Raw genomic sequence first — 27,937 nt, 5'->3', positions numbered from 1 at the left:
TGCCCAGCTACACGAATGACTGTAAAGTCGGTTAATTATTGAGATTCTTCAATTATTATTAAAATAAGGAATTTGTTTTAAACAATTATTTTTTATTAAATAAATAAACTTTTAAAATTTATAAAACTTAAAAAAAAGATGTGATTGCAGAATAATTAGACTAAAATGTATTTAAATGGAATGCTCCAAGTTTATACTATAACAGTGAAATGAAATGACCATTTGTTACATTGTAAAATTCCGCGAAATAAATCATCGTGGCCAAGAGCCACAAAGGCTCAGTGATTAAGGAATCGAGCTGTCATCGTGAAGAGCGGAGGTTCGATCCTAGTTGTTGGCTTAAAGTCCATTTATCTGCACATTATTGGGTACAAGCTCGTCTGGAAGTTAATGCTGACTGTCTATAATCTGAGCCAATAAAATTTTACTTGTAAGTGAAACATTTTATTCTGTTCTGGTTTGAGTTTGAAATTAATTATTTATTGAAAACTTGGAATTTCACCTTTATATTGCAGTAAAAAGTAAGTAAGTAAGTAATATATATACGATTGAATTCAAGAAATTTAATATCTCAACGATCTTACGAGTTGTTTTTCTTCAATTTGCATGGATTAGTGCCTTTATTGTACCTTCATCAGCCTAAACTGGAGTAGTGCATCTAAATCGAAATTTTGCCCGATCGAAATTTTGCAAACCAGTTTTTACACTGGCGTAACCTATTTGTCGAACTTTGAGAATAAACCTAGATGCTCCAAATGATCATGTATGGTTGAATTCGAGAAATTTATTCTTCAACGATCTTACGAGTTGAGATTTTACTACCTGTCTGTAAAACTATAAAAATGTGCATTCGTAAACGTACAAATGCCTGAACAAAGCTAAACTAAAACAGCGTAATTGTTACACGTCCAGCGTACTTAATGTCCTAAAATAGAAGCATTAAGGTAGCGGATTCAAATTCCACTGTAACTATGGTAAGTAGGTAATATATTTATGTCGCACAAGAGCTGCAAAATGGGCTATTGGCGACGGTCTGGGAAACATCCCTGGGGATGATCCGAAGACATGCCGTCGTAATTTTGATCCTCTGGAGAGGGGATTGCTCCTCTGCTTTGGTAGTCCGATGACCTGCGCACGAAGTCGAGCACTTTACCGAAGAACAATTTAACGAGGATTATTACCGCGCACCCTCGGTGCCTATGTAGGCTGATCAAAGTGGTCACCCACCCGCTTACTGGCCGCAGTTAGTGATGCACGACTTTGGTGTTCTACTGGGAACCGTATCTTTACGACCTGTTCACTGCGGGACTACTTTGCATGGATTAGTGCCTTTATTGTGTCTTCATCAGCCTAAACTGGCGTTTTGCATTTTTGTGCATCTAAATAGAAATTTTGCCCCATCGAAACTTCGCAAACCAGTTTTCACACTTGCGTTCTGACAATATATCTTCTCCATACTCATCACATAATTTTTTCTCCCTTGAACAACTTTTATACCTTTTCGATGATAAAAAAGTAAAATAGGCGGAAAATGTTGTTTTTCACTTTCTATATTCGAAAGGGTACCAACAACGAAACTGTGTACAATCAATCGAACTTATTCCCATATAAGCCTTCTTATATCAGCTTTCAAATTTTATATTGATTATACGTCTTAAGTATGAAGTTGACTCTGAAAAAATACAATTAAGTCTAGTATAGGGAAAAAACAAAATTGCTTTTCGAACAACCCAATATGTACTCTTTTTGGTTTAATTTTGATCACTTCTCGTCAAAGTATTAAAATAAAAAAAAATATTAACAACATTTAAATTAATGGGAAAATGCTTCTACGTTAGACGAGCCCCACCTGCTGTCAAAGTAATCGAAAGATACAACTTTATTACTGGCAATCATTTTCTTAAGACAATGGGGCTTAATAGTATGCTTATTTCTTGTAGGCGAGGCGATGATAATGATTAATTCTTATACATAAAAATATTCATAAAAATTGTAATTCATCATACTATGTCCCATCAAATTAATTGACAAGATAGATTGGATCGTAAAGATACTTTTTTTAAGCATACATCTTATTGGTTGCTTACGATAAAATATTTTTTTTTAGTTTTATGTTTTTTATAAAAAATGACATATTGTTAATAGCTTGTACAAATGAAAAATCATTCGAAGTTTCAAGATTAAATTATCTTTTGGCTTATATTGATTTTTTTCAACATATGCCAGAAAATAACTAGGAGAAATATGCCGCCTATATTTGACAAATAATGGGGTAATAAACATGTTTAAAATTTAAGATGTCGAGATTAAGCATATTAAAAGCTTATAATGGTTTTGATATTACTCTTGTTAGGAACTTAACGTCTTGTTCAACTAACAATAATTAGTAATGAGTCTAAAAATTTAATTCAATAGCAGCACAGACTTGCGAATATTTTATGTATATTGTTAGTAAAAACGCTCAACCAAAAATAATGCTCACATTGCTAATTGTACTAGATTTTAGTTTAAGTTTGATCATAGCATGGAGTAATCAAGTTCAAGAAAGGTAAAAAAAACATTCTACGTTGTGTGTTTTTACGTTCAATCCTCATATTGTTACTTTGAGCAGTAATAACATGCAAATTTGCTAATTGTACAATATCAAGTTCAATAATTGTGTGGAGTAATCAAGTTCAAGAAAAGCAAATTAAAAACCTCTCTGCCTTTGATTCGTCATATTGCCACCTTGAGCAGTAATATCATGCAAACTTGTTAATTGTACCATATTGAGTTCAATCGTAGTATGGGATAATCAAGTATAAGAAAGGTAAAAAAGCTTCTCAGCCGTTGAATCATCATATTGTTACCTTGAGCAGTAATATCATGTAAATTCGTTAACTGTACCATATTAAGTTTAATCATAGTATGAGATAATCAAGTATAAGAAAGGTAAAAAAGCCTCTCAGCCGTTGAATCATCATATTGTTACCTTGATCAGTAATATCATGTAAATTCGTTAACTGTACCATATTAAGTTTAATCATAGTATGGGATAATCAAATATAAGAAAGGTAAAGCCTCTCAGCCGTTGAATCATCATATTGTTACCTTGAGCAGTAATATCATGTAAATTCGTTAATTGTACCATATCAATTTCAATCATAGTATGGGGTAATCAAGAAAGGTAAAAAAAAAAACTCTCAGTTGAGCAGTAATATCATACAAATTCGTTAACTGTACCATATTAAGTTCAATCATAGTATGGAATAATCAAGTATAAGAAAGATAAAAAAGTCTCTCAGCCGTTGAATCCTCATATTGCTACCTTGAGCAGTAATATTATGCAAATTTGTTAATTGCACCATATTGAGTTCAATCATAGTATGGGGTAATCAAGGAAGGTAAAATAAACCTCTCAGCCGTTATCCGTCATATTGCTACCTTGAGCAGTTATATCATAAAAATTTGCTAATTGTACCATATCAAGTTCAATCATAGTATGGGGAAATTAAGTATAAGAAAAGTGAAAAAAAAATCGTATTTTTACCTTGAGACCAATGTGATTTACTAAAACCAAATCAAGTTCAAACATGTGGAGTAATCAAGCTTAAGAAAGGTATGAAAAATAGCTATGCCGACGAACCGTAATATCGCGCAAATTTGCTGGTTGCAATCTGTACGTCTGCAAGTCGAATCAAAGTGTTGTGTAACCAAATTCAAGAAAGGTTAGTTAGCCCAATAATAATACTATTTAGGTTAAAGCGAATTTGAACCGAATTACGATTCATCGTGCACCAAAATTTCTAACAGTGTTGTTTAAAAGCAGTTAAATTTCATTCAAAAAGTTTCCCAGAAAATGGTATAAAGAAGAAAGTAATTTTTCATGCCTCCTATAATTCATTATAATGGCGCAACGACATCTGTCTAAATAAAACAGTGATAATATCCACCTATAAAATATTTTGTATGACTCACAAAATTTTTATGAGAAGTGTCTCAATGTGATTTTAATATTAATACAGTCATTCATATGATTTGTTTAATATGGGTCATTCTTTCAAGAAAGTAAGATGTGAATGAACGGTATAAAGGTACAATATTACGAAAAAAAATCTTATTGATTTAATTTTTTGTTTGTCTATAACCCAGTTTCTTTCTCATTTGTATGCTCAGAGGAAAATTTCTAGTATAATTCCCGTATCGTATGACATTTCTGATAAAAAAAACATAATTCTGGTTAATAATGCCAAAATATTCGATATTTAAACCCTTCATTCGGTTATTATGCCGGTAATGGTTTACCAGAAATTATGATTTTCAAAATTATAGTTCTTATTACCACACATTTTGTAAAAAATACAAACGAAATTGAAAAGTAAACTTAATCGAATAAATGGTTTTTAAGCCATACTCTAAGGTATCTTGATTAAATAACCAATTTTTATCATATTTACAAAATTTTATAGCATATAAAACCATGTATTATTGTAAATTTTACCAAAATCATTACCAAATCGCTTTTGTAAATATCTCAGAGCTTTTCTGTGTCGTTATAGAGCCTGGCACATGGTAAATTTTACCACATTCTGGTAGTTTTGACCATGCTTTTTTCTCAGTGTATGTACCACTATAACTAATGTAATTTTAAATATGTTGTTCAAATGTAATGTCAATCCGTGAAGATTTGAGTTATGAGTTAACTTTGAAGATTTGAGTTAACTTTTGAGAAAAACGCTTTTTAATTTTTCTACGCGTGCAGCAAAAGGGTGAGCAAACATTTGATTTCTTAAGTATTTTTTTGCTCTAAGACCTTTGAGTCAAAAGTAATAGTCCTTAGGTTTTTTTTTCAAAAATTGTTAAGTGATTTTATACTTTAAATTAATACCTTAAATAATCAATAATACGCTTTGTGTTATTTATTTTAAATTTTTTTATCACATTAATATATAAATTTTAAAATTGTTAACCTTTTGGCTCAGATGGGACATAAGTGTCCCTTTTCGTATATTTTTCCTGTTGCTCTAATTACAAACAAAATTATATTTAGGTATCTCTGCTTTAATGATTAAAAAAAACAGTCTAATAGTTACTAAAAAATCGGTTAGATTATCGGAATTATGTAAGTACTAAAATATAAAATCCGAAAAAAACAGTTTGAAAAATGTTTTTTCTTCGTATTCAAAAATTTATCAATAATTGATTTTGTTAATTTAAGAAATTTCAATGATGCATAACTGTTTCTCTTAGATCTAAATAACTGAAAATAATTTTCAAATTTGCAAAATTATTGTTCGGAAGTGAGCCATGTTTGGAATATTTTACCTTTAACGCAGAAAAAGATACTGGTGCTTTATGCTGTATTTCATAACAAAAAATTATTAAAATGATAAATATTATATATTTTTCTCATTTTGGCCTAAATTAATACAAAATAATAAAATAGTTTGAAAAGCATGTCTAATAAAAGTTTAGTGTCCAAGGGTTAAAGAAAATCAATTAACTGACTTCGACTTTATTAACCAATCAATCAATTAATTAATTATAACCAGTAGTTAGAAACTCAAAAGTAAAAAAAAAGTGCTTTATAAGAATCAAGGAAATTTTTTTTCTCCAAAGATTGTCGAGTTTTTTAACACCTTAAATTAATGCCTCAAATAATCAATAATAAGTTTTGCGTCATTTATTTAAATTTTTTTGGGTCATATTATTGAATAAATTTTAAAACTGTTAACCCTTTGACGCAAATGGGACATCGGTCTCCCTTAAATATATTTTTTTCTGACGTTCTAATTACAAATAAAATTACAGCTTTATATTTTCTAATAATAATTAAAAAACAGTCTAATAGTTATTGAAAAAATCCCAGCAAATTGATCCTCAAAAGGAAAAAAAAATGTGCCTTATCTAAATCACAAAAACTATGAAGCACACTTTCTTCACTTGAGCAAAAATCAAAGAAAACAAAAATCACGGATTTCTTTGCATCATTCATAAACAATGTATTGAAAAAAATAAAACGTATCAAAAACTTTTGTGGTTTATTTTCTTGTTATCAATTAATAAAAAATCGAATCACCGCTCCCTTCAGACAATGGGAAAGAGGGGTTTTTACTTTTTCTTTGTGTCTGTGTACGTCCAAGGTCAAGTACATGGCGGCTTCTTTTTTCATTTCCCCCAGGCTGACTGGTTATTTGGCGATGATGACCTCCCCATATTTCTTTGGCGAACATATCAAACAAAATGCATCGCCGATAATTTTTGTTTTTGCCAAAACTGTAATTAAACCAAAGTCCAAAGAACTTTTCGCCACACAAAAGTGACTGTCTTTAATCAAAGTTGGTCCATCAAAGAGACTACGCGACACCATTTTTCTTTATGAAGTTCACGCTTTTTGGAAATTACAAAGTGCGGTTTGTTTCAAAGTCTTATCTAGCGTAGAAAGTTTAATTTACCGTAAATTACAGTCAGTATTTGAATAAGAAACGAATCCATGATATTTCATTACAAAAGCTTAAAATGGATTTGCTGTTTTAATGACATGAATTAGAGTTTTACAATTACACGCAGAGTTAAAAAATATTTTTTAGAGTTCGCTACTTGCTTCTAACACATTAAGTGCTCTCTCGTTACTTGCTGTTTAAATTCTGTGGTAGTTGTACAGCTGATAGTTCTCAGCTTTTGATGATTGTGTTTTTTTTTGTTGAGAGCATTGATGAATGTGCTACTTGTAATTTAATGTTTTTGGTGGTTGTACTACTTGTACTTTAAGGCTTTTGGCGATTCTGATACTTGCACTTCAATGCTTTTGGTGATTGTGCAGAATGAATTTGCGAGTTTTTGTGGTTTGTTTCTAAGTTTCATTCAGCGTAGTAAATTTAATTTACCATAAATTGCAGTAATAAAAACGATTCCGTGATGTTTGATTACAAAAGCTTAAAATGGATTTGCTGTTTTAATGATATGAATTGGAGTTTTTACATTTACACCAGGAGTTAAAAAATAATTTTAGGGCTTCCTACTTGCTTCTAACACACTAAGAGCTATTTCGCTACTTGTTTAAATTCTATGGTGATTGCATCGTTGATAATTCTTAACTTTTGATGGCAGTTTTTTTTTTTTTTTTTAATATTGGTTAATGTGCTATTATTGATGATAGTGCTACTCGTATTTCAATGGTTTTGGTGATTGTGCTGCTTTTATTTGGTGGTGATCGGTTATTTCTTTCTCAAAGTTTTTTATGAATGTATTGCTTGCTTCGGAGAGATTTGATGAGTGTGCTGTTTGATATTTAAAATTTTCTTCTGTTCCCTTTGCACTTTAGAGAATTTAAACGATTCAAAAATATCTTTTCTCGGTTATTTTTTTTTCTTAAAAATTAGTATTAATTTTAATTTTGTGATCGAATCTTATTTCATGTTTTTCTTTTACTCTAGTTCAAACTGGGAAATGCAAAGTAAAGAGACCCATTCAGTGGTATAATAAGTAAAAATATGTATTTTGTCTATATATATTAGCTGAGTAATAGGTTTGGTTCGAATTTTATTTTTTTCAATTTCTCATATTTTTAAAATACTAAATAAAAAAAATTACCATTCTTCTTATTATTATTTTACTATTTCTAACACCATACATAACTGGCGAAATTTTATCAAAAACTCACGAACTTCTTAAAATTCTTTGAGGTCTGCAGTTCATAAGAGATGTGAGTAGAATAATTTTAAACAACTTTAATTAAACCAAGAAAAGAAAAGAAATTTAAAAATTTAAACTAAATTAAGAAAATGTTTAAAAAAAAAGCATTATTTACTGGGTGAATTGCTGCTAAATGGTTAAACCAATGGTTCCTTTGATTAAGGCTGGGTGATGCATCGTTAAATATCAATATTTTTTTAAACACGATATTTTAAACGATATTTTTAAGGATATTTAAAAAAAAATTCTTAAGATATATCTTGAGTACTATTTTATACGATAAATATCGAATATGCGATAAATATCAAATGGTTGATAATATTACGATTATTATCAACATCAAAAATATCAATTATGATGATGTCCTGTTTTTTTTTAATAGATAGCTAAAATTATTGAATACGATAATATTGCAACTATTATAATGGTTGATACGTATAGAAAAAGATAACCTGAATATTGATTTCGATATGATTATTGAAATTCAATATGACTGTTGAAACTTAATATGATTATTGATATTATTATAATATTATTGATACGATAATAATATTATTGGAAAAGATATTATTTAATGATAACTTTCATTTGATCAACAAAAATATTGATCAATATAGGATTGTTAACATAGAAAAAATAGCTCGATTAATTATTAAATATTAATATTTTTTGACGATATACCGTGACATTAAAATTACAATCTCGTTAAGTACAATGTAAAAAATTCCAGATTAAATTACGATATAAAGTACTCGCACTTTGGGTACATCATCCGTAAAATCCATATTAATAAATTATTATACCGTAAATTTCACAATAATATAAATTTAGAGTGATTCAGTACTTTTTATTGTAATTATTAATGTAAAAATTGCGGTGTATTAGATTTTTTGTTCCGTAACATGTTGAAATAAAAATGGATTTTACGGTGAAAAATACTGACGTTCTGAGTTCCGGTACAATAATATAAATTTAATTAGAGGGATTCTTTAATTTTACGGTAATTATTACTGTAAAAATTATGGCATATTAGATTTTTTGTTCCGTAACAAGTTCCAATAAAAATGGATTTGACGGGGAAAAGTACTGACGTTCTGAGTGCCGGTATTTTTTACCGTAAATTGACCCGGAATTTTTTACAGTTGACGCATTTTACATTTTTTACTTTTGATGCATTATATCCATCCATTCGAAATCCAACCATTTCTTATTTGAGAGCCTATTATTCGAAACTTTTAGTTATTTAGATAATGACAGTTTTCATCAATGAAATTGAAATTGAACTGTCCATCGTCAAAGTTATACCGTGTCCTTGAGTCACTTATGTATGTCATTGTTTCGTGATTGTTTCTCCCAAGGGATTGAATAAGTCGTATTTCAGATTGCTCGAAGCGTTGTCCATTCATTAAAATCATTTTATTGTTTGAGTTTTTTTCCTACATGTTCGTATAAAAAGTCATTAAAGCCATTAATGTACTACAGCATAATTATTGCTTATTTATATGACATACATGGTGTGGTAATAATCAACAGCTTGAGTTTGATAGTGATTTGCGGTTTGCATTATTTAAATGCCGATAATTATTTTGATAATTTGTTAAAGTGTATTACATGTGCTATTATTAGCTAAATAATGTGTTACACAAGTAAATATTATAGTCTGTTATACGATATTTAACAATAATTAATGATAATGTAATGTATTTTATAGATTAAATCAATAAATTAAATCAATTAAATAAATTAAATCAATATTAAGGGGTCCAAAGCTTCGACTGTTTTCCTGACCAAACTAATGGGACCATATTTTCGCTCAAAAATCATAATACAGTCAGAGATATCGTCTGCACTGAATATTTAACAAATTTAATGTCATTTTCTTGAAACATTATCATTGAGTCCTAGTACGTAAAAATCTGATCCTTAAATCAAAAATTATTCTGGTTGTTTTGTTTTATTTATTGAGCTGCAAGTTATTAGCTCAAAAATCTCGGGAAAATTAGCTCAACGTTTAAGTTAAATGTTGAGAGAACTTGCATCAACCTTAATAAGGTGCTCGTCTAAACTTTGTTTTTATTTAAATTGAACTACAGTAAAGTATCAGGAAGAGTATTTTATTTGATAAGATAATTGAATGCGAAACCTTACAAATATTGTAGCAAATTTTAACGATACCTTTTAATTATGTAGTTTTTATAGAGACTATTTACTTTTCTTTTAATATCTTATCAACTATGTATCGTGAATTTTTCTTTATAATAATAAAAATTACAAAATTTTAAATTACACGGAGAAAAAAGCTCAAATACAATTACCGTGCTGCATGGTAAGGAAATTTTTGGTAAAAAAAAACATGATTCTGGTTAACAAAACCAAAATATACGGTATTCGAACCATTCAATTGGTAATTTTTTCGCTTACATGATAATGGTTTACCGAAAATTCTGGTTTTCAAAACTATAGTCCGTATTATCACACAGATATGAAACTGAGCAAAAAACACTTAGCAAAAAATATGAAACTGAAATTAAATTTAACCGAAAAAATGATTTTTATGTCATGCTCTAGGGTATCATGTTAAAAATAACCAAATTTCACCACATTTACTATCTTTCATCACACATTATAAAGCAATATCTTATTATCAATTTTACCAAAATTATTACTAAAGTTCTTTGGAAAAAATTACAGATCTTTTTGGTGTTTCAATTAGAGACAGAAATACGGTACATTTATACTATATTCTGGTATTTTTGAGCATACTTTTTTTCAGTGTATGATAAATGCATTTTGGCTTCAACAAAACAATCGAGTGAGGCACTTTAAAAGTACTGAAAAATTAAAATTTAAGCGTGTATCAAATACTGTGAATTTTATCATTATACCATTCTGTGCAGTTTTCACAATATAATCACAGAGGGCGCTGGCTATAAATCTTAACCTAAAGTAAGCCTCAAAGTCTTGTTTAAGCCTTGAAGAACCTAACCTTAAAGTGATCATTCCTTTCTGATAGGATTAGCAAAAACATCCTTATGACTTGAACCTTCGTTGTTTTGACTATAAATAAGAGAAAGTATTACACTCAATTTAAACGAAGGAAATATATCCAAAGCTGATATATTTCTGTTTCATTTTGATTCAACTCTAAAACAATACAATTATTTAAATGACGACAGCTTCATCAGTAAATCAGTGAATAGTTTAAGCAGTAATTCACTTTGAAATTGTTGGCGGAGTAGATCTGACAAATAGCTTTTGGCGATGATTATAAAACGAATGTATATTGCATTATCTTCTCATTTGAACAGAGAGGTTGCTCGAGTTTAAATGAATTGAGTTTATCGAGTTTATCATTATGCCATTCTGTGCAATTTTCACAATATAATCACAGAGGGCGCTGGCTATAAATCCTAACCTAAAGTAAGCTTTAAAATCTTCCTTAAGTCTTGAAGAATCTAACCTTAAAGTGATCATTCCTTTCTGATAAGATTAGCAAAAACATCCTTATAGCTTGAACCTTCGTTGTTTTGACTATAAATAAGAGAAAGTATTACACTCAATTTAAACGAAGGAAATATATCTAAAGCTGATTTGTTTCTGTTTCATTTTGCTTAGCTCTAAAACAATACAATTATTTAAATGGCGACAGCTTCATCACTAAATCAGTGAATAGTTTAAGCAGTAATTCACTTTGGCGGACAGTTGGTGGAGTAGATCTGACAAATAGCTTTTGGCGATGATTTTGAAGCGAATGCATATTGCATTATCTTCTCATTCTAACAGAGAGGTTGCCCGAGTTTAAATGAATTGCAGTAACAAGATCAAGAATTACGTTGCTATTTACATATAGGTTTGATGGGTTAATGCAACTTAAATTTATTGGTTCTTCGTAATGGAATTATTGAGTGGGATGGAAAAAAATACTTTGTTTCATTTGGCTGGTTTAAATTAAGGTAAAATTAATAGAAAGTAGTTGTAAACTTGTTTCAAAACTGGGATTGAAATATTTTAGTTTTTAAATTCAGGTTTTAAAAAAAAATTTCATATCATGTGAAAACCTTTTTATTTAGAATGAATACGAGCCGGAAAAGCGAGAATGATATAAATGCTCTGATCATGACGATTTATTTTGACGATTGATTTATTTTCATCAACTAAATTAAGAAAAAATATTCTATGTGTTCTAATCATTTCTATCAGTCAGAAATGGTAAATTGTTTTATTTAAAAATTTTAGATTCTTTTCCTTACTATTCCATTTTAGAATAACTATTTTTGAATTATTAGTATCACAACAGCTACAGTCAAGGAAACACTAAAAACATTTCATTGTAAAAGTATGATTCAAATCTTTTACGACTGCAAATTCTAATATTTCTAAATTTGTTTTAAAGATTTTAGATTTAAAAACTTGATATTTTGTAAACAAGGGAATTAAAACCTTAAAATTTCGAATTGAAAAGAGTATAAATAAACCTTTCAGTCAGAATTGTGAGAATTTCTTATAAAATATTGAATTTAAATCATGAAACTTTAAAAATGAACTTTTTAAAATGATTTATATGTTTTCCTAAAACTTGACAAAAGATGATTACTTTTAACAGGATTTTAAGTATTTTGGACAATGCATGGAGGATTGTGTTTAAAGGCAAGGTTTAAATTAACTATGAAACTTGTTTTAAACACATTCATGTTGAGAAACTGATATGGTGCTCACACTTTCTACTTTGTCGGGATATTTGATAGATGGTAACTTGATGCAAAGGGAAAAAGATCAATCAAAAAGAATAATAATTTTTTTTTGGGAGTGTAAATTAGTTTTGAAAGAATTTTATCTTAAAAAATAAGCACATGAGCACATTTAGTGAGCATATGAATAATATTTTAATTTTAATCAAAGTATGTTACATTTAAAAATACAGACCATAAGAGATATCATAATATCATAAGAGATCCAATTAAAAATTTGGAAAAAAAAGGTTTTTCTTTTTTTGATTAAGAAGTGCATTAATACCTTACAATGATAGAGACAAAGTTTTATCAACAGAAAAAATATCTAAGTATTCAAATTTTAAATTTTTGCACAGCTTCCCGAAATCTCCCCAAAAAGACTTAACAAAGAAAAGCTGCACCATATGTTTTGGAACCTTCAGGAAATAAAATTTTTTACAGTTAATTAGTTGTACAATAAAATACTCTTTTCAAAAGCTATGATTATGCTATTGTCTTGATAGAAAAAAAAATCTCAAATTATGCTTATTTTTTTCTGCCAAAGGAAAGTTAAAAGTTATCAAATTTGTGCAGAAATATTTTTGTTCTGAAATGCTAAAAAAATGTTTTTTACTCCTGTTCGATATTTTTGTCTACAGAATAGTTTTTAAAGATGTTATGACAATTAAATTGGATAATTGTAAGCTAATTTACACGATAGTTATGTTTCTATTCTTATAAAATCTTTCTTTCATTTTCTTCTTCTGATTCCTGTAGAGACACTGGCATTAAGAAATCCAAAGATGTAGAAATTAACTAGATGATTTCATAGCTTATCATTTTTATCTTCTTTATTTATGTAACAGAAAGAACACAGAATATATCACAAAAACTGGGGTTAGAGTTACATAGTTATAGAGTTACTTAGTTACAAATTTGAAAACGAAACACTTCACTGCTACAATGAATAGTATTTGATACTTTTCATCACAAATTGATTTCATATCAATGTATAATTATAATCTCATCTATTCATAATTATTCTTATTACAAATTACGCGTATTAATGGATTCTTATTTATAGAGGAACCTTAAAAAACCTCAAGAAAAGAATATCTTGTAAATTTTTCAAACGAATATTTCCTTTTGTTTAAACCCGTAAATTTCTGGAATGATTTAAAGCATGAAACCGGACGATATCAAGATGAGAGAACTTGCTTATCGCTTGCATAGAGATATAAACTTATAGGTACAAAATGGATGTTAACTTGAAAAGAAAGAAAGTGAAAGTTCCTAATTAAGTAATGAGTAAAATAAAAGATGTAAAGGGAGAAAATATGTTATGAACAACATCAAAATTCCTTACTCGTATTTCATAATTTTAGTAATTTTCTGAAAGTCTGACATAAGCTTCATATACTGATTTAAAAGTTTTCTTAAAATTATTTTCGTAAAATAAAATCAAAACAAAGCTTTTTTTTCTTTTTTCTTTTTCTTCAAGCCAATTTTCGTTTTCAAAAGAAAAGTTCATCATGCGTTTTTCGTTAATTTTCTTTCTTTTTCTTGTTGACATTTGAAACACGAAAAACAACTTTCGCATTCTTTCATTGTTATATATTTTATACAGTTTTGAAAAATTTTTCAATTCAAATTTTTTAAAATATCATACATTTCAAAAGTAAGCCAAGCAATTAAGCTAAAAATTACTGATAACTTTTAAATTATTTCTATTTTTATCAATTTCTAAACAGTTTTCAATTTGAAATTAGCTTACCATTTTGATTAAAAATTGTGTTTAGCTAAAAACTGTTATATAAGTTGTTATAAACAATTTATATTATAAAAAATTTTCCTTATAAAGGTCCTATGTTCACTCAAAGACAAAAAATACTTCTATGTATTGGGAAAAATATTGTAATAAATCCATTTTTTACATCCTTTAATAATTAGTCATCTCAATATGAAATATTGAATGTTAAGCTAAACAATGATTACTGACCAAAATAAAATCTAATAAAATAAAAGAGAAAGAGAGAACTTAACTTCGTGAATTCTTTCTAAAGTTTCCTTGGTTGACATTGAAACTCTATACTTCAAAGATTTTGTCTTGGTTTCATTACATGACAAGTTAATATCAGGTAACATATGGTCACCTGATATCTATGTGTCATACATATAACAACCATATTTACATGCCATATATATATCAAACAATTACTGCTGATTATAATTATTTTTTAAAAATAGGAATTTTCGACAAGTAAAATGTAAGATTTCAAATCATATTACTCTGATAGTAATAGATAAACAACTTAGTAAAAGTTGAGTCACAAAAACAACATGTTTGTTAATACATATTTGACGAGGTTAAATTATTTCAAGAAAAAACTATAGAAATAAATATAACCAATGAATGATATATATAACAACCATATTTACAAGTCATATATATATCAAACAATAAATGCTGATTATAATTATTTTGTAACAAATTGGAATTTTCAACAAGTAAAATATACTATTTCTCATAAGCAAATCATTACCCTGACAGTAATAGATAAGCTGTTTAGCTTTTGCTAAACAGCTTATCTATTACTGCCACAGCTTATCTATTACTGCGACTCAACTGTAATAGAACTATGTATCTATTACAGTTGAGTCACAAAAAGCAACATGCTTGTTTATACAGATTTGATAAGTTTAAATTATTTCAAGAAAAAACTTTAAAAAAAAAATCTGGTACAATTACCGTATTCTATGGTAGTGATATTTCAGGTTCGTATTTTTTCTAAATGCGTGATAATAAGAACTATAATTTTTAAAACTAGAATTTACAGTAAACCTCTTCCATATCAAAGGAAAAATTATCAAATGAATGGCTTAAATACCTTATATTTTGTTTTCATTAACCAGAATTATGTTTTTTTATGGAGAAATATCCTTACCATAGACAGCCGTAGTTTTAACAGAATTCTTTTCTCCGTGTATGTTAGCATGCTCTAAAGTTTCTTATAGTGTAAAATATTTGTTTATCATTAAAAACACAGATTGAAACTATGGTTAAAATTTTCTAACGGTAACAATAACTAATAGTGTAAAATATTTGTTTATCATTAAAAACACAGAAAGTAGCTATAGTTAAGGATTTACCAGCTGTAACAATAACAAATAGTGTAAAATATTTGTTTATCATTAAAAGCACAGAGCGTAACTATAGTTAAAGTTTTGCCTGCGGTAACAATAACTAATAGTGTAAAAATATTTGTTTATCATTAAAACAACTGAGAGTAAATATAGTTAAAGATTTACCTACGGTAACAATAACTGATAGTGTAAAATATTTGTTTATCGTTAAAAACACAGAGTGTAAAAGCTTTTCCTGCTGTAACAATTTGACAAGATTTATCAATTTACAGAAACCGAGTGTTTATAAATATTAATTACACTGTATTTTACGTACTCGATTTGTTGTAAGCTGTCAATTTACGTTTTACATATAGCTTAATTGTTACCTTGTAGAGTTTAATAATCATATCGATTGAATTTATCATTCGAAGAACTTAAAGAATGTGAACTGGGTGCGACATGAAGACAACTTAGTAAAAATTGATGATAAATTTTAGTATCTTAGTTATATTGCCACTCCCTTTATTCATAAATACTTGTACAAATCAGGATTTCTACATTACATTAACAAGGTAAAAACAATTAAAAGATTTGCACATTTTGGCAATGATTACATTTAAATTGGACATTGATTTATTTGGGAAATAGTCAGTAGTAGAATTGTATTTTTTGATTCTTATCAAACTGTTAAGGATTATAGAGAAAATATAATTGATGATTATTTCGAATTAGAACAAAATTTGCATTTGTGGTTAATTAAACTAAGATATCTGTTTTTATAGAATACATAATTAAAAATATGTTTTGAATGTATTCATAAATTACAGTAATTAAAAAGAAAATTTAATTTTTATATGGTTTTAATTTAAAAATAAATTTATTATTTACTAACTGCTTATAGAATTCATTAATTTTTTCTCAACAACTCAGCTTTTGAACTACTTAAGCTAGTAGAATTTTAATTTTTAAGGGGTTTAAAGTATACTTGGATGAAAGTTATTAATTGTTAATAATCGTTTTTTAATTACCAAGCGTTAATGCTTCTTTAATTTTCATTTTGAAATAAAATATTTTCAACAAAATTAAACAAAGAAAATATGACATATTTTAAATGCTAACTTATATAAAATTATGATATACATATGCTAAAAGGTATGTAAATATTTTCCTTATGGTACAACGTAAAAATGTTTCACAATTTTAAGATTTAAATGTATGCTAAACTATAATCTGAAAACTGCGAAGTGTAAAAAATACAAATAAATATAAGCTTAACCACACAGAATACTGTTTTAAAGTATTTATAAAAGAGTTGCTTCAAATAAAAACTTCCTGCCAGTTTAAATAACAATCTTATTTAAAGATTAATGTCTTCAATTATTTAAGTAACTAGTTTAATAGCTCTATACTTCATATAATATCTCTGTTAGCCCCCATAATGTTTAAAATATATTTTAGAGCCATTTTCTAAGGTATGTAATTCAGAAAAAGTTTAAAAAAAAATCTTTTGTGAATCTTTAAAAGTGAAATCTTTCTTTAAACCTACGAAAAATGAATTTAGAATATGATGGAATTTATTTCTAAAAAAAAGCATATTTATTATAATTTCGAAAATCATAAAATCATAATAACTTTAGAAGTTATTTTACCAAATCATTAATTAGATTATCTGGTTGTTTCATCTATTGTAAGAGATGAGAAACACTAGACTTTTTTTTGTATTCATCAGCTTTATGGTGCTGTCATCTATGCGTGAAAGAGAATATCGTATTCTAATAGTCCAGGGTCACAAATTGGGGAGTGCAGGATACGGGAAACTCTTCATGTGTTTAAGGGAACATTGTAGTGTTAACGTTGGGACTCAACCCCCAGTTCTGCCGGTCATGAGACTGACATATTAGCCCTCTCAGCTAAGCTGTCCCATCTAATTTGTCAGGTTAAATTGTCCCCAATGGCTTCATTAGGTGAATCTTGTTGGTGTGATAAAATTCTGGCCTTTTATCCGTATTAAGTGAAAGCAGTCTATAAACGGTATTTCTCACAGTTAACTGTTTGAATACGATCTTATTTACGGTTATTTGCCTGTTTTGTTTGAACATGATAAAATAACACTGAAATAAATTGCTATTTAGCCATTTTTTCGAGAAATTTCTAACATTGTATGTCAACAATTAGGAATCAAAATCAGATTTTAGAACTCAGAAAATAGAACTTTAAAGCAAAGAAAAAAAATCGTAACGCCTTTGAAAACCAACTATTTAAAATAAATTTTTTTTTAATAGTTACTTTTTTTTAAACTCTTCATAAATCGATGCAGAAAAAAACATCTGCTTCGGCAAATATATTATAATTCTGGGAAATTTTTCTTCTATCAATTAATTACATCAACTTTAATATTTAGTTTTTTACTTTAATGATAGATGGCTTACAGGGTAATTATCGATCGATTCTAGAAAGTCAGTAGATCAACATAAAGGTCAATCTTGATAAAATGTAAATTTTCTTAGAAATCGAATTATTTTGACTTTGTAATCTATCTCATTACGGTAACAAAAAACAAGTAGTTAATGTGTTAGCGATTTCTAATAAGTTAATATATCATTATCAGGAAGCAAGATGCTTCCTGATAATGATGAATTTTTCAAAATTTATTACATTCTCACAAGTTATTAATGGATTTTAAGATAATCTGTGAATGGTGGTGCTATTAATGCTTTTAGTTTGTACCCAGAGAGCACAAACGCGTGAAAAAGGGTATCAGAACTACAAGATGCGTTTTGTTTAGTATATGAAGCAGAAAAATATCCGTATTCTTGTGACATTACCAAAAAGTCCCATTTAAGTTTCTGTAACTTGGAAAATTTTTCTAACTATGCATCAAAAATGTTTAATATAATACCATATAGCTATATATTTAAGATAAAACACAGAAACCGTTTTGCAACTACACATGAGTTATGATTTGTATTTTGGAAATGTTTCGGAAACAAAAATGAAACGTTTTGTGTATTGTACGAGAGTAATTTTCAAAATAAGAATCGATTGCGCATGGTGTCCGCGCATCCTGCAAAGTGACGTCAGTTCAAAGATGGCACCTCTTTGAAGTCTCTCATTTCGCCACCATTATATTTCACGTCTCAAATTAGGAGCTATAAAAGCAAAGCTAAAATTTGAAGTTGAAAGCATATTTTTAAATGTATCGTAGCAAAATTTTGAGGCCATTAATGTTTAAAGCAGCATAGTTGTATACAAAGTAGCAAATATTTTAATGCTTTACATCAGAATAATATAATTTTGAATATATTTTTTGTTAAGTTATAAATATTTTAATCAGTTAAGTTATAAATACTTTTACCAGTTAAGTTATAAATACTTTTATCAGTTTTTTTAATCAAATCAGCACAATTTTTAATGCCTTATAAAAATGATAACAAAGTAACACAACTCTGAATTCTTATCCAAAGTAATAAGCATTTAAATTAATATTTATAAAGTGCCAAACTTCTGTTATATAATTATAATTCAATTACAAACATGAAATTTAAGTGTTAATAACTTATTCCTTTGATTGATGCTGTTATTGAATTATTTTATTACAAATTCTTTTAGCTGTATTTCTACTCTAAGGACCCGCCTTAAACATTTTCGTACTTAATCACAATTCTTCATGAATGAATTTCGTTTAATGTTTTCTAATTATATATTTCCGAGATTTAAACTACTAATTTACTTCTGATATTGATAAGTATTTATTTTACATTCATCAAAATGGGTTGTAATATCACTTTATAAACATGTTTGTGTAAGGACAAGTTCTAAAACCTTGAGATTTCGATTAACTTAAAGCTCACACATACTAATTTAATTTCCTCTTCTTTTCATTAACCAAATGATTACTATTCAGGCTCCAAATGGTTAATGAATAAACAAAGCAAAATTTTTACCTGTTGCTTTATTTTAATTCTAAATTAATGCTTTAAAGTCATTAAATTTTGTGAAGGCATTTCTTCTTCTCATAGGATGTCACAATCAAGCTTGTTGATTGGTTTTGATAACTAAAAATATTTGTTTACACTAAAATATTTTAATTATATTTTTGGAATTTCACAAGACATGATTTTTTTCATTGAATTTTATTTTAGTCCTTGATTTGGAAAAAATTATCATTAATTTTGAAATTTTATCATAGTTTAGTTTTTGTAATATTTTGATTATATGCTAAAACACAATCTCTGATTTTTTGTGTTGAGTTGTTTTTTTTAATCAAGGCCTATTTTATTCCAATATTCAATAGGCCAATTATTTGCCTATTTTAAACTACTTATATAATAGGCCGTACAGAGTTCGTCTCTTTTACTGATTTGTATATATATATTCGACGTTGTAGTTTGTACATAACTTCTGATTTACAAAAGTTTTATCATAACTCCATTCTATGTCTATTCATAAACTTATGATTTATAGTAAGATCGGTTTATTTTTTTGAAATATTTTTAAACTTAAACAGTCTTTCTATTTTCAAATAAAAGTGAACAATATTTCACTGAATATTTAGTCTTATTTTACTGCATACTTAGTCATATTTTACTGCATATTTAGTCTTATTTCACAGCATACTTAGTCTTATTTTACTGCATATTTAGTCTTATTTCACTGTATATTTAGTCTTATTTTACTGCATATTTATTTTAGTACTTATTTGAATGCATACTTGTCATTTAAATATATAAAAATTTTATGCTCAATTAAGATATGTTTGCAAAAGAAATTTTAAACTATCCTAAAAATATTGAGAAAATAATAACTTTTATTTGCATATTTAAACTGTATATTTTAACTAATAAGGTTCTTATACAAATATGCAAAGTAGATAAGGAAGCATGTCCCTTTTTAGAAGAGATTTAAATTTTCTGTTAAAAAGTTGGTTTTCTAATTAGTCTATATTCTCGATGAATTTGTCATAGAAGAAATAAATCAATGGCAATATAATGTTTAATTGAAATAACTGTGGTAAAACTGCATATTTCAGCGCCACTGGTCTGGGGTTCTACGCTCGGACCGGGCAAGGTTGATTCAGGATTTCATCTTTTAATTGGGTTAATAAAATGAGTACCAGACGTGCTTAGAGACTAAACACTGCCTCCACGTTTGGCTGACTACCCAACCGGAACATTTGCTACAGCAATCCAGAACCCAAAATGAAAAAAGGAGATGAATACAATAGTCCTTGGCCCTCCTAGGGCTGTCACCGATTGAGCTTAGTTCAGTTAAAATAAATGAAAACTTTTGCCAAGTATTTAATATAAAACTGTGGAAAAAAATGGACTATAATTCATTTATCTTTATAATAAAAAAATGATAGGAGACAGAAATTGATTGAAAATTGCTTTACATTAAAAAATTTAGAAATTAAAAGATAAAAGTAAAATTCTATCTTAAATATTGGGTCTTTTATGTTTATTTTGATCAAAAAAAGACATTTGAAATTCGCAAAAAAAATAAACTATTTTGACATAAAACTATACATTTGCAATATATATTTTTAAGCTTAAGTAGTAGTAATATTAGAAATTATCTACTTAGTTTAAGCATTTATTTCCTACAATTTTCTTAAAGGACTTTTAATATTACTAAAGAATGTTATCGAGGCATGGGCTGGTAAAATATTTACTAATATTAGAAAGAAATATTTTACTTTTTATTTAGGAGATTCTTAACGAAATCCTTTTTATGGGATAGTCCACTGTCTCTTTGTGATTATAGAATAATATTCTCCTTTATGCTCCTGTGCTCAACTCCACGAAAGACTAAAAATTTTGAAAAAATTATTTAAATTTTTTGTTTATCAAAGATAAAATATAAGTCTGCCTTTTAATCATATCATAAATTTAAGAAATTGAAAAATGTTAAAGACCGCTTAAAAGGCGTGATCAACAGAATTAAGACCAGATTCTACGTCATCAAAAAGTTTGATTAATTTGGGCTTGCTGAGAAAGTTGTAACATCTTATCTTTTTGACAGCTTAACATTTATTAACAGCTTATCATTTTCTAATTTTCCACTTTTCAAAAATCTAACCATTTTTGAAAGCAGTATTTTACTATTTTGCTATTGAAATTCTAAATTAACTTATTTTTATGGGATAATCCACCATTTTCTCACGTTTATTGTGATCATATCTACGAAAGCTAAACAAGCTTTAAAAAAAAATATTTTTGCATTTTTTTATTAAAGGTAAAACATAAATCTGTCTTTTTATCATACAATAAATATGAGAAATCGAAAAATGCATAAGACCGTTGAAAAGCGTGATCAACAAAATCGAGACCAGATTCTTCATCATCAAGAACTACGATTAATTTGGGCTTGTAGACAAGCTGAGAACGCTATCACATCCTATCTTTTTGACAGCTTAACATTTATCTCTCGTGTTTAACGGGAGAAAATGATATATATTTAATCTCAAAGACTTGAATGATAATTTGTTTGCTTTGGAAAAGGGCTACTTTAATGGAGAAAATATAATCATTTATTACAATGATATTGCTTTGAAATATTGTCGCAAGATTATGTTAAGCTTTACTTACTTTTGGTTAGGTTTGGTTTTAGTTAATGAGTGAGTTAGTTACTTAGTAATTTGGTTTGATTACTTCAAAAATAATTTTATGTTTAATCTCAAATATTTAATTGATAATTTTTTTGATTTAGGAAAAAAAGCTACTCTAACATAGAAAAAATAACCATTTGTCACAATGACATAGCTTTGATATATTGTCGCAAGATTATGTTGAGCTTTGTTTACTTTTGGTAGTCATGTTGGTTTGAATTTAGTTGATGAGTGAGTTACTTACTGGTTTGATTACTTAAAAACAATTTTATATTTAATCTCAAGGACTTAAATGATAATTTGTTGGCTTTGAGAAGAAAGCTGATCCAACAGAGAAAATATAACCCTTTATAACAATGATATTGCTTTGAAATATTGTTGCAATATTTTCTTGAGCCTTACTGACTTTTGGTTAGGTTTGGTTTTAGTTAATGAGTGAGTTAGTTACTTAGTAATTTGATTTGATTACTTAAAAAATAATTTATATTTAATCTCAAATATTTAATTGATGCTTTATTTGCTTTAAAAAAAGCTACTCTAACGGAGGAAATATAACCGTTTATTGCAATGATATTGCTTTGAAATATTGTCGCAAGATTATGTTGAGCTTTACTTACTTTTGGTTAAGTTTGGATTTAGTTAATGAGTGAGTTAGTTACTTAGTAATTTGGTTTGATTACTTAAAAAATAATTTTATGTTTAATCTCAAATATTTAATAGATAATTTTTTTTGATTTGGAAAAAAAAGCTAATCTAACAGAGAAAATATAACCATTTATCATAATGACATTGCTTTGAAATATTATTGCAATATTATGTTGAGCTTTATTTACTTTTGGTAGTCATGTTGGTTCGAATTTAGGTTATTGGTTTGAATTTAGTTAATGAGTGAGTAAGTTACTTACTGGTTTGATAAATTAGAAAATAATTTTATATTTAATCTCAAAGACTTGAAAGTTGATTTGATGGTTTGAAAAAAAAAACTGATCCAACAGAGAAAATAGAACCATTTATCATGGTGATATTGCTTTGAAATATTGTCGCAATATTTTCTTGATCTTTACTGACTTTTGATTAGGTTTGGTTTTAGTTAATGAGTGAGTTAGTTACTTAGTAATTTGATTTGATTACTTAAAAAATAATTTTATATTTAATCTCAAATATTTAATTGATGCTTTATTTGCATTAAAAAAAGATACTCTAACGGAGAAAATATAATCATTTATTACAATGATATTGCTTTGAAATATTGTCGCAAGATTATGTTGAGCTTTACTAAATTTTGGCTAAGTTTGGATTTAGTTAATGAGTGAGTTAGTTACTTAGTAATTTGGTTTGATTACTTAAAAAATTATTTTATGTTTAATCTCAAATATTTAATTGATAATTTTTTTGATTTAGAAGAAAAAGTTACTCTAACATAGAAAATATAACCATTTATCACCACAATGACATAGCTTTGAAATATTGTCGCAAGATTATGTTGAGCTTTGTTTACTTTTGGTAGTCATGTTGGTTTGAATTTAGGTTAGTGGTTTGAATTTAGTTAATGGGTGAGTAAGTTACTTACTGGTTTGATTACTTCGAAAATAATTATATATTTAATCTCAAAGACTTAAATGATAATTTGTTGGCTTCGAAAAGAAAGCTGATCCAACAGAGAAAATATAACACTTTATCACAATGATATTGCTTTGAAAAATTTTCGCAATATTTTCTTGATCTTTACTGACTTTTGGTTAGGTTTGGTTTTAGTTAATGAGTGAGTTAGTTACTTAGTAAGTTAGTTTGATTACTTAAAAAATAATTTTATATTTAATCTCAAATATTTAATTCATACTTTGTTTGCTTTAAAAAAAAGCTATTCTAACAGAGAAAATATAGTCATTTATCATAATGACATTGCTTTGAAATATTGTCGCAATATTTTCTTGAGCTTTACTGACTTTTAGTTAGGTTTGGTTTTAGTGAATGAGTTAGTTAGTTACTTAGTAATTTGGTCTGATTACTTAGAAAATGTTATTATTTTAATTTTAAAGTTTAATAGATAATTTTTTTTATTTGGAAAAAAGCTACTGTAACGGAGAAAATATAACTCTTTATCATAATGACATTTCTTTGAAATATTGTCGCAAGATTATGTTGAGCTTTACTTACTTATGGTACTCATATTCGTTTGAATTTAGGTTATTGACTTGAGTTTAGCTAAAATGAGGGAGTTTGAGTTGAGTTGAATTGAGTTTAGCTAAAATGAGGAGGGACTTAGTAATTTGGTTTGATTACTTAGAAAATAATATTATATTTAATTTTAAAGACTTAAATGATAATTTGTTTGCTTTAAAAAAAGCTACTCCAACGGTGAAAATATAACAATTTATCACAGTGATATTGCTTTGAAATATTGCTGAAATAGTTTCCTGAGCTTTACTTACTTTTGGTTAGATTTGGTTTTAGCTGATAAGTGAGTTAGTTACTTAGTAATTTGGTTTGATTACTTTTAAAAATATATTATATTTAATCACAAAGGCTTAAATGATTTCTTTACTTTGAAAAAAAGATATTCCGAAGGAGAAGATATAACCATTTATCACAATGATATTGGCTTGAAATATTTTCGTAAGATAATGTTGAGCTTCACTTATTTTTGATTAGGTTTGGTTTTAGTTACTTAGTAGTTTTGTTTGATTACTTAGAGAAGGGTATTATATTTTCACTCCAGATAACATTTTTGCTTTGGAAAAGAGAGGGAGAGAGAGAGAGAGAGTGGCTACTCTCACTCTTAGAAAATAATAATTTGTTATGATATTGCTTTAAATTTTTGTTGCATAGTGTATGTTGAACTTTATTACTGTATGATACGTTTGGTTTCAGTTATTTAGTAGTTTGTTTTAATTACTTAGTTTCTTAAAGAAGATAAATATTTGATAAAATAGACTTGAGAGATATTTATTTTCTTCGGAAAAGGCAGAAAAAAAGTCATTATTTTTTGACAATGATGTAGGATTGAACTATTAATGCAAGATTATATCAGGTTTTTTTAATTTTGGTCAGAATTGGTATTAGTTACTTAGTTTCGTTCAATTAATACGTTGTTCAGAAAATGATATAATATTTAATTTCAGAAACTCATGACAGTGTTTTTGCTTCCAAAGTAAGATACTTTCACTAGAAGATAAATCTTTGGTTTCACGCATTGTCGGAAAATTTTGTTGAATTTAATGTATTGTTGGCTTGCTTTGGTTGTAGTTATTTAATGAGTTATATACTTCGCTTAGTTAATTAGTTGCTAGATTTAATTACTTATTTAGTTACTTCGGAAACCATAAATATTTTAAATAAGAGAATAAAAAAATTAAATAAAATTCTTCTTTTCTACGGAGGAAGATAGTCTCATTGAGAAAAGTGATCACTTGTTACAACGATATTTTGAATTAAAAAAAATTGTCACAAGATCACGTTGAGCTGTACTTCGGTTAGGTTTGGTATTAATTAGTACCACTTTTCTTGCCGTTTAAGTAAAAATAAAGATAAATTATTTTTATAATAATTTTTTAAATTTCCCTTATCAAGCTAAGTCATGTGAAATTTCAGTTTCAGCCTTCCTTTCATAGATTTACTTTTGAGCTAATGGTTTTGTGTCTAATAAAATTTGATTGATTTAGTTTCAGACTTATCTTTGCTTACTTTTGGTTAGGTTATAATTTCTTTTGTATGCTTTATTTGGCATCTGTAAAAAATATGGGCAAAAAACAAGGCAATATTTTGTATTTTTAACAGTTTTTTGTGCAGTAACAGTAAGCATTCACAAGTAAAATATTTAAAATTGCCAAAAGTAAAATATTATAAATACCATTTAGGTTTTATTACAACATGCACGGAAGAAAACTTCTTCAATTTAAAGAATTTCTTTTCGGTATTATTTTAATTTTTTTCAATGGATTGGGAAATAATTTCGTTTTACTTTCATTAATGCACTGAATACTCAGAGGCGTAGAAGTGCACTTTAAATTCATTAAGTAAGCAGAACAAAATCCCTTTTCTAACGCCACTGGATGCAACTTACTTAACACCACTGAATATTAATTAATTGCTTAATAAACAATTATTTACAAAACTTTATTTTGTATCTCTGAAAATTATATGTCTGATTTAGTCATTTAAAATTATATCTATAATTCAATACACTCACAGAAAATAATTTTCATTCGCAGTCGTATTAATAGTAATAACTACGAGAATTTCACAACACTGGGAACAGTTGCTACTTAAATATGGAAATAATAACATGTTAGTGGGAAAAAGAATGTGCTTAATGTTATACAATATATTAGTGAATAGTGTTATAACACAGGGTTATTTATAATTCCCTCCGGGATTTCGAAGCGTTATAGTAAAAAAACGAAGACGAATATGGCAAATTTTTTTTAATTCATTCAAGTTTTCAAGTTTTAATTTAAGTCATCATCATTTAATTAATCGTTATCATTTAATTTAGTATTCAAGTTTTAATTTAAGCAGTTGCCGGTAGATGGCAGTAACATGTACCACTGAAGTCAGTTGTAGTAAAGAAAAATAGCTTTTACAGGCGAAGGGAATTATGAATAACCCTGTATATAGTAGTGGGCAAACATGTTTATGGAAAGGTGGTTAAATATGTAAGTAAAAATGTGACAGAGTACTATTTCATAAAATACGTACTTACCGCTGAACTGAAATATTGTATATCTTGTTTTGGGGACCAATTAATCCACATGAAGTGCATTTTTCGTCTTGTATCAGTGACAAAAATGCTTTTGAATACTCAAAAAATTCAAAAGCGACATATTGCAAACCTTTATATATATATATATATATATATATATATAGTGTATATATATATATATATATATATATATATATATATATATATATATATATATATATATATATATATATATATATATATATATATATATATATATATATATATATATATATATATATATATATTGAATCATTTTTTAATAAATTAAACAATTAAATTGCTGTTGAATTGGTGAAATCTTATAATAATATCCTAAATATTTTTCATGTAATATATTGGATAAGATTATATTGGATAAGATTATTTATGATAAGAAATCTTCATTATACCATACTTCACATATTTGAATTTTTTTTATATTTATTTATATTCTTTTCAATATTAATAAATAAGTGGCGACACTGCAAAAAGTAGTTGCGTAAATGTTTCCAGTAATCTCTCGAAATATGATATACTATTTCGAAATAATACATAGTTACCATCAAACAAGAAAATAGTATATCTTGTTTTGGTGACCAATTAAGCTATGTGAAGAGCATTTTTTATGTTTTACCCACTACTTATAAGAATTTAGATTGTATGGATAATAGTTCTCAAGGCCCGTGTTAATGGCTGTTTGCTATTCATTACGTCACATTTGTTCATTATGTCATCAGTTAAACATTAACATAACCACTAATGATTAAGAGATAAGATGGTAAACTATTAATGAAAGTCAATTACCATCATACTTACGAAGGTCATAGGGCATATTTTACCCTTTACTATTTTCAAACAAGGAAGTCGCCCTCGCAATACCTTGACCCGGCAGATTCGTTAGTCATGCTTATAAAGGTTTTTTTTTAAGGATTTAAAAAAAAATGCTCTATTTAACAGCAAGGGAACTAGAAATTAGAGAAACGCACAACACTTTCCTAATTACGTTGGTGGTCGGGCAATTACGCTGTAAAAAATCGTGACACACTATTCCTGTTCAGTAGCTTAATTGAAAATCATGTAAAAAATGTGTTACCTGAG

The 27,937-nt window shown here is 27.4% G+C and overlaps 1 protein-coding gene across 2 annotated transcripts in view; it reads left to right on the top strand.

Annotated features, from left to right (window-relative positions):
• The window catches only part of LOC107440641 (uncharacterized), a 168,669-nt gene that overhangs the window by 14,394 nt on the left and 126,338 nt on the right, over positions 1 to 27,937 (top strand). The gene's annotated exons all lie outside the window — the stretch shown is intronic.

The sequence above is a fragment of the Parasteatoda tepidariorum genome, chromosome 12 (assembly GCF_982258835.1).
Source record: "Parasteatoda tepidariorum strain Cologne lab strain chromosome 12, Ptep-v5.0, whole genome shotgun sequence".
NCBI lineage: Eukaryota > Metazoa > Arthropoda > Arachnida > Araneae > Theridiidae > Parasteatoda > Parasteatoda tepidariorum.
This window is presented reverse-complemented; position numbering and strand designations above follow the sequence as displayed.